At 35.4% G+C, this 17,618-nt stretch overlaps 1 protein-coding gene across 2 annotated transcripts in view; it reads right to left on the bottom strand.

Moving 5' to 3' along the window:
- The window catches only part of epha10 (EPH receptor A10), a 134,916-nt gene that overhangs the window by 82,202 nt on the left and 35,096 nt on the right, over nucleotides 1-17,618 (bottom strand). The window lies entirely within an intron of this gene.

Genomic DNA, 17,618 nt, shown 5'->3' with positions numbered 1-17,618 from the left:
AATGGACTGGAAATGAACAGAAAATAATTGGCGGCCCACCTGCAATACCACCGCGGCCCACTAGGGGGCCGCGGACCACAGGTTGAAAACCACTGCATTAAGCTATAGCTGTGCGCACACACACACACACAAACAGAGTTGTGAATTACCTGTGTAAGCCTTTTAATTGGGTAGACTTGGTTCCATTCTTCCCAACTGATTCTGGTTTCAGGACACAAAGTTCACTCGCTGCCTCTGGATGAACTCCCTTAATATAAAATGAATACAGTAATAGTTAAAGATTGTTTACTGATCTTGGGTGGTTTTCATTTATATATTTGTTACTTAATCTGCATTCTTGTTCATTATTAGTATATGATGTTTAAATGTTTACATATACTTTCTTTGAGTTAATAGTTTTCTTACCAATGCAGAAAAAAGAAAAATACAAGCCTGTGCTCTTGGACGATGCCATCTCTGTGGCTCACTTGATTTTATTCATCTTCTTAGATGTGTTTCACTGCAAGATAAAAGCATTAGATGCTGTAAACATTTTTTTTCCATTTGTATAAGGATATTGTATAACATCAGTGAAGAAGTACATTATCGATTAAATTTAACGGTAACACTTCCTATGAAGCCCGTATTTAAAACAAATTATAAGAGAATTCTTATGGCATTATGATGAATGCATAATGTATTAGAAAAAAAACTTTGTAATATGTCATATCATCTCATGAGTAATCATAACAACAGTTTTAATGTGTTATAATGTTTACTTATTTGTGGTTATAGCATTTAAGATTATGATTTATAATACGCAATGAATATAATGCATCCACTTAACTTACAATAGAATCTTTCCCTTAGATATAATACAAGTCTCATATCTTGGCATTGTTGTTTTGTTACTTTACTCAAAGCAGGCAAATACCACTATACATAATTACAACAATAATAATGAAAATAAAAATATTATTTTTCCTTAAACAACCAACATATCAAATATCTGATTAGATGAATGTGTAATATGGCACTTTTGATTTTAACAATATTTATTGTAATATCAATAAGATAGTAAGATACTGTATATATTTTAAATAAATAATGTCACGATATAAGACTTATAAACCATTATAAAGTTAAATAAGTATAAGTTTTATACGTATAATTGTTATAATTATTTATGAGATGAAACAACAGTTTTTCTATATTTAATGCATTGTGGTTTTATTATAGTAAAAGTGTAGTAACATTGTTTTTTTAGTGTAATGATTAACGTACCATTTGTATAACCACAGTTTTACTACAAACACCATGGTTAAACTATGGTGAGTAGCAAAACCATGGTTAATCTGTGGATACCATGATTTAACTATATCGACCATGTGTTTTATTTATTTATTTATTTATTTGTGGTTTTTGATAGTAAAATCATGTTTTTTTTCGTAAGGGTAATTTTACTACTTGGCCAAAATAAAAGCTGGCTAGTTGCAATATGGCTAACTAACTTCTTAAACGTGCACACAAGACTCTTGAAAAGCATGTTCTCTTCCCTATATAACTTAATTAGTGTAACATTTGAATAAAATATAAAATATCAGACGCTGCTTACCTCCTTTTGCCATCAATCAACCATTACCACTTCCTGTGAACGGCGTGCGTGTGACGTCACATGGGGCGGGGCAACGCGATTCTCCACCTGAGTCCTTTTCGTTTGATGACTTTTTGTCTGAGTCCGTTTCGTCTGATGACACTTTGTCCGAGTCAGTTTTGTCTGATGACTTTTTTTCTGAGTCTGTTTCGTCTGACGTTAACGTTAATTGTATGAGACCTGACACCTGACGTCGTTTTTCCTGAGACCTGAAGCTTTTCAGTCAGAGACGCGATGCCGTTTTGTCCGATGACTGAAGCCTTTTAGTCTGAGGCATGACGCCTTTTCATTTGATGACTGAGGTCTGAGGATGTCCTAAAATGTACACCGTACCCGAGGAAAATCTTATAAAAACGAATTTCAGCTGAAATACCAATATGAATATTGTATGGGGCAGTGCTAGGCTAAGGTGGGTGGGGTGGGACATGCTAATCGGAGGAACAGACACGGCCCTCGTTAAAACTTTAATTAACGCCTCATCTGCATCCTCTCTGGCGGCCTGCATGCACTCGCTGCATTTTTAAACAGCCATGAAAAGCAGGGAGTCTTCAGAGTCTGTCAGAGAGAGAAGAACGTATGATAAAGAGGAAATGAGAGAGGAGATAGGAAGGGTAGAAAGGAAAAAAGACTGGAAAGTGGTACTGATCAGATCTCCCCTGGTGGTGTTAGACTAGGCTAAATGTGAATTACTTTAGGTTATTTAAAGTATGACTGTTTTGACACTCAAAAATGTACAAACATGATAAAATAATTTATTAAAATGATATTACAAAATGTCTTAAAAATATATTTATCAAATTATTTATTAACATTAAAAAATAATACGTTATAAAATAATTTATTAAAATTATTATAAATCATGAATTAAAATGATATTATAAAATGATTTATCAAAATAGTTAATAATGTTATTAAAATTATTTATTACAATAATATATTATACAATAATGTATAAAAAATATATACTATAAAATGTTTTATTAAAATAATACATTCTAAAATGTTTTATTAAAACAATATAGTATAAATTAATTTATTTAAATTATACATTATAAAATAAATAAAATAAATATACAGTATAATACAAAATGATTTATAAAAAATAATTTATAAAACGATTTATTAAAATAAAACAAAACCATTAGTAATAATTAAAACAACAAGTAATATCTATTCGTTTTCAAATGACAGCTGAACTAACCAACAATTGATTGATAGATGGAAAGATATCTGAATATCTATTTGTCATAACATTATGCCTCCAAATGCATTTGTATCATTTAATTTTTGTTTTAGACAATAAATTGTATATAATTTTTATATCTGTCATCATATTAAGATCATGCAAAATACTGAATAACAAAGAAAATGCACTGGGTCATTGGCTATAATAAATTGGTTTATCAAATAGAAATCTGGTTAGATTGTCTGCTAAACAGGTGCGGATATCCAAAAGCCCAAGGGAGACTCGACTTTAATCTGCCACTAGATTTCGTCAAGATCACTGTTGGAAAAACAAACAAACAAACAAAAAAAAAAAACACTGAGAACAACAGATTTTCCACCAAACAAACAGACTGAGAGGACAAGAGTAATGGAGGGAAGCAGGAATACACAATGGGCAGACAAGCAAATACAAAGTTACACAGTAACAGAGGAGGAGGGCTGAATTGCTTCAGTCCCTTCAGTCCCATGATTCACTGCAAATGAGATGTCACCCTGGCAGTCATAACCGGCTCTCGCCACTCCCTGCAGCGTAATTGAATTCCGCACTCATATAAACTAGACGCTCGGCCCAGCCGCTGTTTTGAATGTTATTAATACTGGTGTTTATGGGAGGAAGCCTCCAATGACCTATCAGAACATCCGCAGAGCCCTCGAGGGCCCTATCGTATACCTCACACAACAAATATGAGCAGCGTAATCATTCAGACTGACAGAACAGATTACAAAATGAAATGTATTTAAATATGGTGTGCGATTTTAACATTTCAAATAAGAGTTTACGTCAACCTTAATGCGACAAATCCAGCAGACGTGCAGTCTGAAATCTCATAGTCTTTCATGTGTACACGCAGGCACTCACACAGACACAAATCTTTCAGACAGCTGCTTGACACCAGTGTGTTCTGGTCTCTTTTCCCCAAGGCCAAGCAGGGTGGTCCGATTCCCCCAGGATTCATCCCCCACGCCATGCCATTTTTAAACGACTGTATAGTCATGCAAAAACCAATGATCCAGGATTAGGGTTTAAGACGCACTTAATCAAAAGTCCGTTTTAAAAATCAGTAAGGAGTGCTAAACTAGGTTAATATCTGTAAAAAAATAAATAATTAAGGAATATGTATTTAAAAGGGCGCAGAAAAATTTGGATAAAACCATTGTATATTTAAAAATGGAATGTGTACATTTAATAATGATATAATAATTTTTATGCAATTATTATTTATTACAATAACTAGTATTATTTAATCATTCATTATTTTTTTCTTTTATTTATTACATTAATCATTAAGTGTAATTAACTAAATAAAGCTATTTATATGTGGATACACTACAAGACTAGATAAACAGACAAACAGGACTCTGGGTAAAGTAAAATAAAAATTATATTTATAATATAAAATGTAAATGTGGAATAAATGTTTACACCTAATGCTTTTTCTTTAGAATCCTGAACATTTAAAAATCGTATAATTAATATTTATTAAGTAAATAACATAACTAAAATGTATTACCTTATTTACATACTTTAGTATTAAATCTACTAATTTATTTCATATTCCCATTTTAATTCCCAAATTTATTCCATATTCCCATTTGAATTTTACAATTATTCCATGTGTATGCGCACACACACACACACACACACACGCAGACACACATATAAGAGCATGCTCTTCAGAAAGCCTGCTCACAGTTTTGAGCTCTGGTTTATCAGTCATTCATGAGTGATGCTCCACTCCTGCGCAGGTTTAACCTCACAGGTTTTGTAGTCTGAGCACGAGTGATCCAGTCAGACGGCTGATATGAGATCAGCTCTCGGCTATGAATGCAATACAGAAGACACGGTCAGACCGAAAGGAATTCCAAATCTAAGGTCAAGTGTAAAATTGAAGAGAGATCATGTATAGTCTGGGGAAAGCACAGATCTCAAGCCAGCCATCAGTTGTGTGTAATTAAACTTTAAGAGCTGAGCGGAGGCTGAGAGCGGAACAGGGGTGTTCAGCCTGGTTACTTTAACAACCGGCCAAGGGCTGATTGCGGCCCCTCGTAAAGCCAGAGAGATTTAGCCTCACCACGGGAGCCATGAAGATCATTAGTCCCCAGAGAAAGCAGTCATACATCTGAATAACCTCACACTAGACATGAACAGACGTGTCTATGAAGATATTATCTTTACCATCCTATAATGCTTCAAGAGGATGAATGAATGAAGGTGTCAGTGTGTGCGATTCAAAGCACAAAATCAAACTCACCTTTGTGTGTCTGTGTCATCTGTTTCACTGTTAAAGGCGCTAACATTTGCAACACAAAGCTCTATCACTAGTCCAAAAACAAGCACAGGCAGGTCAGAAATCGTAACGTGTTTACATGTACAGTCTTACAGCAATTATGCTAAATAACTCTACTTCTATATAATCAAAAGCCTTAAAAACACTTTGTGGCCATTACTCCAATTTCACTCTATTTACATTGAACCTATTCAGCAATTTGACTCTCCTTGATGAACAACAGCTGTGACCATAGCCAATCATAACAGAGGTCATTTACATATAATGTGTTTAAAAAAATTAAATAATGTCAAATCTAATTTATTATAGGTTTTATTGCAAAAGACACATAGATTACAACTGCCAGGCCCACATCCACCAAAAACACAGAAAAGCTGAATAACTGGTTACTCCCTTGACAACAAACATAAGTTGACTTCAAGGAAAATATAAAATACTACAAAGCAGTGCAGATATGTAGGGTCATGAAAAAGTAGCTTCAGAAAGAAATATTTTAATTCAACATTGCATACATAATCATAATAAATGGGTATTAATATGATTAAAAAAAAATATATATATATATATATATTTTTTTTTTTTTTTTTTTAAATGATGTGTTTAATCACACATCAAATAAACATTAAATCGATAACCCATATATTAATATTTATATTGTACTATACATGAAAAAAAAAAAAAATTATATATATATATATACATATATATATATATATATATATATATATATGTAAAAATATTTCATTATTTCACCTTTGTTACCTCAAATCTCCATGCAGTTATTTATTCTATGAAACACCAAAGGAGAATAATGAAGCGTCTTCACACAGCTGGTGAGGTTGAGCAAATAATGCCAGATTTTTCATTTCTTTGGTGGTCTATTACTTTAAAACAATCAGAACGTCACGGCTTATACTGGAATATGATTGAACAAACATGAAAAACATTTGATTTCAAACCTGAAACCGACTTGATGGATAGCTACTCATCAAAGTGTGAAATGAAGACAGAAAGTGAGAAATTAAGATGAAAAGATAGAGCAAGCGAAAAAAGAGGGAGGCAGAGCAACTGTTACACCCTTTTTCTGCCATTACGTCTGGGTATTATGTGTGAGTGGGCACGCGCAAGTGTGAGCACATATGGGCTCACATGAGAGAGAGTGTGTGTGTGTTTGAGAGAGAGAGAGAGAGAGAGAGAGAGAGAGAGAGAGAGAGAGAACCAAAAATACTTATGAGGGACGCAGGTGCTGTTGGAAATGTCATCCGCTCCATTTGGAGGGGGAGGTTTGACACGCAGCAAACGACTACAAAATACAAAGGCAAGCGAGTGCCAAGAGATCTGCCAGACTGCAGTCCCTCAGCTCAGAGAACAAGACAAACCTATCCTGACACTCCGGGATGATAAGACTACAGTGAAGAGTCTCGCCGGCACAGGTGGCAGATCCGTAAAAACACTCCAACACTGTAGTGTGATACCGGAGGCAGGAGTGAAGACACAGGCCCGGTGAATCACACCATTACAGCTTGACCCGCAGCACAGGAGGACCCAACTGTCACTTGTGGACAGTCAAGACCCAGACAAAACCAGACCGGACAAGAACCACCAGACCCTTGGCATTTAAGGCCAGTGCTTACTATTTGCAGATCATGTTTTATGCCTTGCAAATGCAAAGATTTGGCTTTCTGTGATATTTTTGAAAGTTGTTTTGCAAATTCTGCTTATGTAAATACTGAACAGCATTAGCTGGCTAACGTAAATGGGGTTTTGTTGAAAATGTGACAGCCTTGGAAACATCAGCAAAAATCGGTTAATTCACTAGTTGAACATTGTTTGCCATCCTTATCCAGCAGAAGTTTTTTTATAGTTCACAGCAATTATGAAGTTACAACAAAGCTGTAAAAGTTTCAGTTATTAATGCTATTAAAAACAAACTATTTGCTGTCATTTATTTTGGAGAGATTTGTGGCAATAAAAAAGAAAATCTTTATATTTATGTACCAAAAAAAAATGCTTTTATTTTATTTTTTTATTTACTGATTAAATGATGTTACAGAAAATGAAATTTTTCCAGAAGTTAAATCCGAGTTAACATCAGGTAACCGAGAGATCAGCTGTGGTGCGGATTAGGACAAAACATTTAAGCGGTGGATTATGCAAAAACACTCACAAAAGCTAAAAGACAGATTCACACTCTCACACACCAGGTTCACAGGTTAAAAGCTACAGCAGCTTTGATAAATAAGAGATTAATGGATCTGATCCTGCAAACAGCTAAAAGCGTTTTACCCATCTCTTAGGATAGACTGCAGCACCCAGGTCACGGTGATCCGTGAGTCACAGAAATGTTTTGGGATCAGACCAGGAGTGCGGTGAATCAGCTCACATCTCATCAGATAAACCCAGGATCACTTCAGACTGCTGAAATACTCCTGGTGGCAGGTCTAGAAACCTTAACTGAACTCGCATAACTAAGGCAAGATGTGTGCATGCAAAAAAACCCATGTGGGTCTCATGGGAAAATGTGTCTTCTTGGAACACTCAAAAACAGCTGACGACTCAGTTTCAAGAGGAGCATGAAAATCTTCATTAACTGAGGGAATCGGAGAACACACTGTCACCTCACACAAACTCATTCACCTTGACCAGAACGCTTCTGAAATAGGTGGACAGATGCTACTAATGCTAATCCTGATGGTGTTCAGTGCTGCCGTCCAAAAGCTAGTGAGCTGCCTGCATTGGGAGCATTCGAGGGCATCATATGTAAAGGCTTTTGCAAAAGGTATGCAACTTGATTATCCTGCCTCATAAACTCAATTAAGGCAACACTGCTGTGCAATCCCAAAATGCATTACAACGAGATGAATGAAAACAAATTCAAACTGCAGATGCAGACAGTCAATTTCATTTAAAACTGAAAATAACTGATTCAAAGTTTATTTCAGTGTAATTAAAATTGATTAGCTTAAAGGAATAGCTCTCACAAAAATGAATATTCTGTCATCCACCTGTCGTTCCAAACCCATAAGTGTTTCATTTATCTTTGAGCTCATCAAATATGGCAAACAGGAGCTCAGAAGTCTTTACTCTCAGGTGTTATGCAAACACATTTGAGCTTTGGCAAGAATAAAGGTTTGTCCTGACATGTCAAGCTTGTACGGCTCAAAAGCTGTTACTTGGGTATAGTAGAAATGTGCCATTTAGATACTAATATGTACTTTAACGTACTTACAGTATATGCACCCTCAGGTAAATAAGGTAAAAATGTAGCTTTTGAAAGGGTACCAATGTTAATTTTGACAACAAATTTTGATTTAGTCTTAGTCTTTTGACTAAAATGCTATGTTTTAGTCATATTTTAGTATAAAATATAATAGTAATAATGCTCATTGAAATTAACACTCAAGGGTACCAACCCAGTGACGATTTGTGTACTTTTTGCTCTGAGAGGGTTAAGGTTTTTTTTATTTATTTATCTTTTTTTACCATATTTGATGTGCACTATTTGTGTTAATCAACTTTTAATCAATTTAAAAAGCTATTGCTTCAAAAGTTCATAAAGACATAGTAAACATTATATATATAATGTTTACTATGTCTTTATGAACTTTTTGGAACATGAAGGTTTGGGCAGCATGCATTTCAGTGAAGGGACAGAAATCGCCGTTTTCATTTTCAGTATCTTTAACAATACCTTCATTAGTGTTCTGAATACAAACAAATGGGGCATGAAGGTGAGAAATTGATGACAGAATTGTAATTTTTGGGTTAACTAATCCCCTAACAACATGCTAACCTCAAACTCTACTGAAAATTAACTGAAGTCCGCCATGCAGAGCGCTTTTTGTGTGGCACACAGGGTTGCTGTCTATGTAGAGCACTCCAAATCAGTCACTTGTGAAGTGTCATGAAAGTTGGGTCTGTGCCTTAGAAGGCACCTGCCTGTGTAGACAGTATGCAGTGAGGCAGCTCACTGGGTTTTGGAGCAGAGCTAATGTGTGTAATTTATGTATGACACTCTACTGTGGTTACGGTCACAGTTTTGTAGCTCTGTGGAGAAATTAACCTGTTGAGATGTTTTTTCCCCCTTCAGTGAGCATTTGTGTGAAAGAGAAAGTACTAGATAGGCAATGGAGGTTGAAGGTGACCCTGTGGCACAGATCCAGTTCTGTTTGACCCAAGACACCTGCATAAAAACTCCACCAACACACACACACACACACACACACAAGGACAGAAACCCCACCATGTGCCAGGAGACAAATGGCTCCATCAGCCCATGTTTTGCATATGGTTGTATGCATATGTGCGCTAACTGTACGCAGTTGTCCACGATCAGCAGTCTCTCAGGCGAAAGTGTGAATTTTTAAAGCTGCAGCTCTGGAGATGATGAACACTAGTGAGTGTCCACGGGGGAAGAATCACAGAGCCTGTACCAGATGGGCATAGGTGGCATGATGCCAGCCAGAAGAAAGACTGGGGTGCCAAGCCACAAATGGCTGGCTGTCTTCCCTACACAGCCCCCTTCATACACACACACACACACACACACACACACACACGATAATCTCACCATCACACTGTAAAGTATCCGGTTAACACACCCATTCTAATAACTGAGAGAAACAGATAGCTATTAGAGACTTAAGAGTTTCAAATGAAAGAAAGACAGACAGAATGAACGAACGAAAGAACAAATGAACACACTTTATAGGAGCCAATTCTCACTATTTACAAGTTTTTTATTATCATGCTTATTACTAACATATTGGCTGTGTATTCGTACTAATAAAGCACATTTTGCATGACAATATTCTACATCTCTATTCATACCCAATGCCTGAACTTCCTATCTAACTATTAATAAGCTGCAAATTAGGAGTCTGAGGCAAAGCCAAGTTAATGGCTTGTCAATCATGAAATTTGAGAAGAATATCATAATAAAATCAGTAAAACAAGTGAAAAATTATATGGAGGAACCATAAAAAAAGAATATTGGAATGATAGAAAAAGGCTAAACCAACAAAAGAGCAAATAAATGAAAGAAAAAAATGAGGCAAGAAAGCAAGCAAAGAATGAACTAAAACAAAATAAACGAAACATGAAGAAAAGCAAAAGAAGAAACAAATGAAAGCAAGAAAGATAAAACAAGCATAACGAACAAAATAATATTCACACAAAAACTAAAGATCAAAATAAAATAAAACAAACTGAACAAAAAAAAAACAACAAAAAAAAAAGAACTTTCAAAAGATCGCACTTACGAACAGACGAGAAACACCCACTGCGTTTCAGCTAAGCTGCATGAGGGTGTGTGTGGAAATATGGCAGACGTCTGCGTGAGAGTCGCCACACACCAGAAAGATCTCAGCAGATGCTGGAGGCTTAAGACTTTTCTAATTATACATCTGTGAGTTACAACGGAACCTTTAATTAAACTACTACAAATCACACACACGCACAAACACTTAGTCCCATGCTTACATGTCAAATTATGCTTTCCCCCTTTTCCTCCATTCTCTCTCCCGGTCATTAGTCCCTCTCTTTCCTTCTTTGCTTCGTTTGTGCCATCTCTGTCATTACTTAAAGTACCTAACCTTTCTACACATTCACAGCATGTATTTCATCCTCAAAGTTTTTAGTTTCATCCTCAAATGGACTGGGTGGAAAGCTTCAAATGAATGTAAATGCACATATTAGAAACATTTTTTTTTATTTTATTTTTTTTATGTGCACAATGGGCAGGCCGAGGTGTTTGTTAAAGCAGATGGTCTCTCTAGAGCTGCACTTGCTGGTACATCAAATTGCATCAGATCAGCTGCTCTCTGACACGCAGCAGATACCCACAGACACAACGGATGACCTGCACTGCCCCCAACACACACACAGCGTGCAAGTACATTGAAATGCCCTCTGGTCTTCAACATTTCACCACTTTGTCCTCAAATTAAGCTTCCACTCACACAGTCATTCAGAGACAGATGAAGAGAGACAGAGGGTGGGAAAGAAACAGAGATAACCGCTTCTCATCTGATTCATTTAACTGAAAGCTTTGTCTTTGTCAGAAACATACTGCACATTTCAGACGATCTATTATCATATGGGCTTGTAACGTGACTAAAATGTTGCTTCCTGTATTATCTTTTAAGTAAAACATGAATCAGCATTTACAACCCATTTTACTTCTAAAACATGAGTAATGAAACAATAACTATAAAGATAACTATATCAGTATCCCCAATAATGCACAACAATGTTGTGTTTATAACAAGTATGCACAGTAGTTATGATATATGTCCCTTTAAATAACTGAGCTCTTTAAATTTAGGTTTAAAAAAAATGAAAAACTTTTTTTTGGCTATTGGTTAATATTATCCAATTGCCTGCATGACCTAAGTGACATCAGTGCAAAAACAAGTCGTTTCAAAAGAAGAGAACATTTTAATATTTGGATTAAAGATTACGATAACATTATTTATTTGAAGTAACATGCACTGATGAATAGGTCACAAAATAAACATGAACATGAATTAAAAAGTAAAAAGAATTCCATTGCCCATTTCAGTTTTGTAACTTAACATATTTCTAAGTGAAACAGCACTAATGAAAGAAAGAAAAACAAACAAGAAATAAAAAGAAAAGATTAAATGAAATCAGAAAAATAAACAAAAGAACAAATAAAGGAGAAATGTAATTTTAGATGTGCATTGTCCATTAATAAATTAAATGGTGTATCTTGATTTCATGTCAACTTGCAACCTTCAAATGTTTGATGACAGACCAAATAATGAACAAAACAAGGCAAATATCCACAAATCCTTCTGCTAGGTGTTAAACTGTAATGATTAGACTTCACGCGGTTTATCAGAATTTGCATTTATCACTGACTAAACATAAATCAGAAATACCGCTCCAGTAACCCCTAAATCCTTTCCTGCATTTTCAGACAGAACACAGGCCCACAGCGGCCTGCAAATAATTAAATGTGATGCTTCAAGGCTCATGGCCTCACACACACACACACAGAATCCTGTCAAGTACAACCTCTCCAGACACAATCAACAGCTACTCATGGCCTGGGTCAATACTATTGAGCCATTTAGTTAAAACACACTCGCTCTTGCACACACACACACACACACAGACACAAACACATAAATCATACTCACACTCTTCAGAATCGCCGTTCATTCTTCACTTATTAACATCACTTTCTCCCTCTCTCACTCACACACTTACAGGCGTCCAAAAGTGCCGACCTACAGCACACAGCAAGCGGACAAATCCACAGTGTGCTTGAACAGTTTAGTGAAGCATTAGAGCTGATCAATAGCTCAGAGTTCCTGCGAGAGCGGCGAGTCTGCCCCGCACATCCATCTCATTAGCATTCAGCTGAGACCTGAGCTCACACCGTGTGACACTGCTGCAGTCTTCAAATTCACCAGCTCTCCTTCCCGTCATCCCTCAATCCTTCAGTCCACCTCATCCATACTTTATGCCTTTCTCCCTCTATCCATCCACTGTACTTCGGCTTCATTATTCTTCACATTCATTATATTTTTCACAACTTTCATTGACAGAGAGAGACAGGAAAACAACGACGAGAGGAGGAAAGGGTCAGGAAGTGTTGCAAGTCAGACTCAGACTGGTATCCCCTCCATAAGCACGAACACAGTAATTCAGCACAAAATAACGACACCAACAAACAAACAACCAACCAAACAAACTAACTAAAAACACAAGAAAAGCAAAAACAACAAATCAAAACTTACAATTAAAATCAAAACGCAAAACACAAAATAAATATACACAAATAAAATAAAATTGAATAAATACACAAAACAATACAGAATTAATATACAAATAAAAAATAAACAATAATATGTAACAGTAATGTAATAATGTAACAATATTGCCAAAAAACCTCACTGCTCTTATCTTTCATTGTCTTTAATGATTATTTAACTACTTGGAAAAACCTGAATAAATAGTTAACTGAAAAAGTCTAGAAGGAACACTAAACGGTTTCAATTTAATTTTCTAATACTAAAAAAGAAAAAGGAAATAAATTCAAAGCAGTATGTTCAATAGCATGTTGTTTTTCCTATAGAACTGAAACTAGCATCAAGCTTTGTGTAAATGAGGTTGTTTTGGTATCCAATACTGGAATTTGGGTATCATCACAATCCTAGTCAGAGCACATGTAATAAATACAAGATTTTGTGTTTTTCATGCTCTGTTTACCATCTTCCTCCAATTTAGTTTTCTCTCTCCATCTATCTCTCTCGGGTCTCATCCAATCTGTCCCTTCACACTTTCCTCAGCTCCTGCCCGCTCTCTGATTGGCTGTCGGTTTTTGTCCTCCTGTGTCATTAAATGTGTTGTGTGAAATCTTTTTCATCCCTGGCCTTTGAATCATCCTCTCTTTTGAGAGTTATGACAAGCCTTTTCTCTGGATGTAGTAACACCATTCACACATACAGCTCATCATGACTAAAACATCTGAACCACCACACACTTTCAAACAAAGTGTATGTGGGCACAGCTAAACACTCGAAAAAATAAAGGGAGTCTGAAAGAAACTCCCTCCTCAGGTGACCGCTTCCTAAACATAACAAAAGGAAACTGAACTTGATTTTAGCCCAGAACATTCTTCAAAAAATAATCAAAAGAAAAAAAAAAGTTACATTTGTTGACAAGGTTTACAAGGTTAACTAAAGTTAATAAAATAAAAAATAAAAAAGAATGGCTTCTGTGCATTAAAAGGTTGGATTTGAATTAATAAGAGCTGAAGCATGTAGAAATGTAAGATGCAGTGCGAGGTTATTGAATATGAAAGTCGTGACATTTGCCAAGTATGGTAACCCATGCTCGGAATTTGTGCTCTGCATTTAACCCATCCAAGTGCACACACACAGCAGTGAGTAGGGAACACACACACACACACACACACACACACACACACACACACACACACACACAAGTAACAAAAGTTACAAGTCCAACTCTCTATCCATTAGGCCAAATAAATAAATATATAAATATATATATATATATATATATATATATATATATATATATATATATATATATATATATATATATATATATGCATGCATTGCCTTGACCCTGTCATATTTGCATATTCCTGTGAGTGTTGATTGTCATTGTGGTTATGTGTCAACATTGTACTGTGACACAAATGAGGTGAAACAGGAAGTCAGGGACAGGCTGTGTTTGGACATCACATTGAGGAGAATAAAGAAGAAGTGTTAGCGAGGGGCGAGTGGAAGATGGTGAGCGTCATGTGTGGGGTTTAATAGTCTGTCTCACCCACAGTGAGTGTGACCAAGTCTGTAAAAGATCATCTGGGGTTACAGCAATCACTAATCACTGAGCTGAGATGACAGCAAAGACTGACATAAGCATGGAGAGAGAAATTGAGAAACAACATGCATTGATGAACAACATACAGTAAATGTTAAATAATGACGCTTTCCACTCTCCACCCAAAAAAATACTGTGGTAATACTCAGGCACAGTAATGCATTATTTGGCAATACCACGGGAGTTTGAAATATATACACAATTAAATAATCCATGTTATATAGCAATTACATACCAAATATATCATGGTACAATGTTGGTTTCACACACAAAAATAATGGTAATTAGATATACAGTAGTCAACATTTGACTTGTACTTCAACATGTTTTTATGAGCTCCAAAAAACATATTACATTATACCATATTATAAAAATTAACAATATACAATTTAAAGGAGAATAATACTAAATATCTAAATGTAAATACTGTATTATATTATATTATAACATATTATATATTTTAAAAGGAGCTTATCCAAAACTTGCCAATGTCATGTTAAATGAGCAAAATAATAAACAAACAAACAAATAAATAAATAAATAAACTGAAAAAGATGCACAAGTTTATGCATCATCACTTTCAAACATATGCATTTATCTTTAAAGAGCTTTAGGGTATACAAACTACAGCAATTCTTTACATCTGCCCAATATGTATTTGTTCGTAAGTTTACTTCGCCCACGGATCACATGCCTCTTAGTGATTTATGATTCACTGACAACAATAACAAAATAAATACACAATGCAGGGTCTGTTATAACAGCCTGCTGCTGTACGTGTGAACTGACTACAACTCCCACACTGCATCACACAATTCTTCAAGATGAACTGTGAAATATCACACTGACAGACACACACACATGCACAAACACACACCATGTAGCGGCTGTTGATAACGCTGTGACGCACTGGTCAAATGACATACAACTGTAGTGGGAGGAGAGATTCCACCACCCAAACACTAACAGACAGAAAGCTCAGAGAGCATGACACTCTCAATCAGCGTTGACGTATTTCTGACCCTTGAAGTGAAACCGAATGGATCACTGTTAGTGTCGCTAAACCACGTCAAAGCGACCTAACAGCTGGCAGCTTCTAAAACTGTCATGTAACACATCTAAAAATGCAATCTGACCAAATCCACCACATTTGAAAAGAATTTGGGTTTTAAATAAAATGAAAATGAAATGTGTCATCATTTACTCACCCTTACATCGGTCTAAACCTGAATATCTTTCTTACATGAAAAGCAAAAGTTTTTTTGAAGAATATCTTGGCTACTTTTTTTAAACATAATGAAAATTAATGATGACTGAGGCTGTCAAAAATGGCAAAAAAGTTCCACTAAGAGATGTAAAAATGGTCTATAAGACTTGCGTGCTATATTCCAAGTCTTCAGTTCCCACATTATAGACATGTATAAAGACCAAAATTAACTCATTTTTTGGTAACACTATACAATAGATTAAATTTTTTCATTAATTCATTATTTATAAAGATTTATTACATGCACTAACAATACAATTGTAATCTAAACATACAATACATTAACTAACATTAACTAATGGGACTTTATTGAAAAGTGTTACCATTTTTATGAGTCAGATCGTTAAAATAAGTCAGTGAATCCAGTTCACAGAAAAGGGTCTGAATTAGAGGTTGACCGATATATTGGTTTGCTGATATATCGGGCCAATATTTGTTATTTTTTTAATAAATCGGCATCGGCTGATATCCGTGTTTAGGAGCACCAATTTAAGGTCAGGCACGTCGGCGGGCAGCCCCGTGTTGTTGGTGCGGTGGAAAGTGATGCTGACGCATGTGAAGGACCCCAAGCCAAAACTTTTGGAAGATTCAACAACAGTCCTGGGAGATAAAGGTAGTCAGAGAATTTCACTCTGTAAATGGAGTGGAGAAGTTGGCAGCTCTTACAAACACTGCAGCGTGATTGAGGGCTACGTTACTCTGCCCCGCTCACAGACAGTACCACTTTTGGAGAGACAGCTGTCCTGGAGCTGCCTAGAATGGTGAATGACATTTGTTCGGAAGCATGGATTGATGCAGACAATAGCCACGTTTCCATCCAACTCATTTTCATTTAGGGATGTCAATATTCGATAATTTCCATGATCGATCCTCTATTAAATTAACGATCAATAAATAACCTTAATGCTGCAAAATGCATCTGCAGTGGTATTATTATTATGTGCAAAAGCCACTTTAAAGGGGTTTTAGTCTGAATAAAATGCTAGTAGCATGACTGTAAAATGAATAGATGTGACTATGATCATTTGATAAATTGAAGAGAGCACGCCATACATTTGAGATCATTTTATTTTGTTGACTGTTTCCAATCAAGGAGACCGCTGGATGCGCCTCTTTAAATGGTTTCGTGGTGTTCGTTGTTGTATTTTAAAACGCAATTGCAATGTTTTCAAATGACACTTAGTATTAAAAAAAATATATTCCAAACATAACTGTGGTGCTTGTGGCTATGCTGCGCAGTCAATGAACTTATTTTTTTTACATAAACCATTTTATGCAAGTATTTTGACGAGTACTTTTTTGTTTGATCCTGTTCTGCAAAATATTCGAATTTTTAATATTCAAAAATATTCGAAAGGTCTTTTGAATTTTTGCATTCTGTTTACATTTTTTAATGTAAACTAGACGAAAAAGATCATCCTCTTCACATGAGCAAAAATGACGTTGGCATAACAGCAGAGTGGACTGGTTTACTATGGTCTATTTAAACTAACCAGTGTACCTTTTATATGTTTGGTTGACAGTACTTTATTTTAATAATGAACAGACTGCGATGTAAGTTTGAAATTAGAATGCACTTTAGATGTTCTGTGTCATTTATACCAAACACAAATCTTGCTGGTTGCTAGTGTTTGCAGCACTACTATTATTTATTTTTTATACATTTTATTTTTTAATTTGTTTATTTAATTTTTATTTATAAAATTTTATTTATTTCATTTAAAATGTAAATAAATTAAAAATTACATTAAGTTTACATTTATGTTCCAACAAACTTTAAACATTCTGCTTGATAAATGCTCTAAAACTTATCTAAATG

The sequence above is a fragment of the Carassius auratus genome, chromosome 19, assembly GCF_003368295.1.
Source record: "Carassius auratus strain Wakin chromosome 19, ASM336829v1, whole genome shotgun sequence".
Taxonomy (NCBI): domain Eukaryota; kingdom Metazoa; phylum Chordata; class Actinopteri; order Cypriniformes; family Cyprinidae; genus Carassius; species Carassius auratus.
The sequence above is the reverse complement of the archived record's forward strand: the minus strand, read 5'-3'. Positions and strand labels throughout refer to the sequence as shown.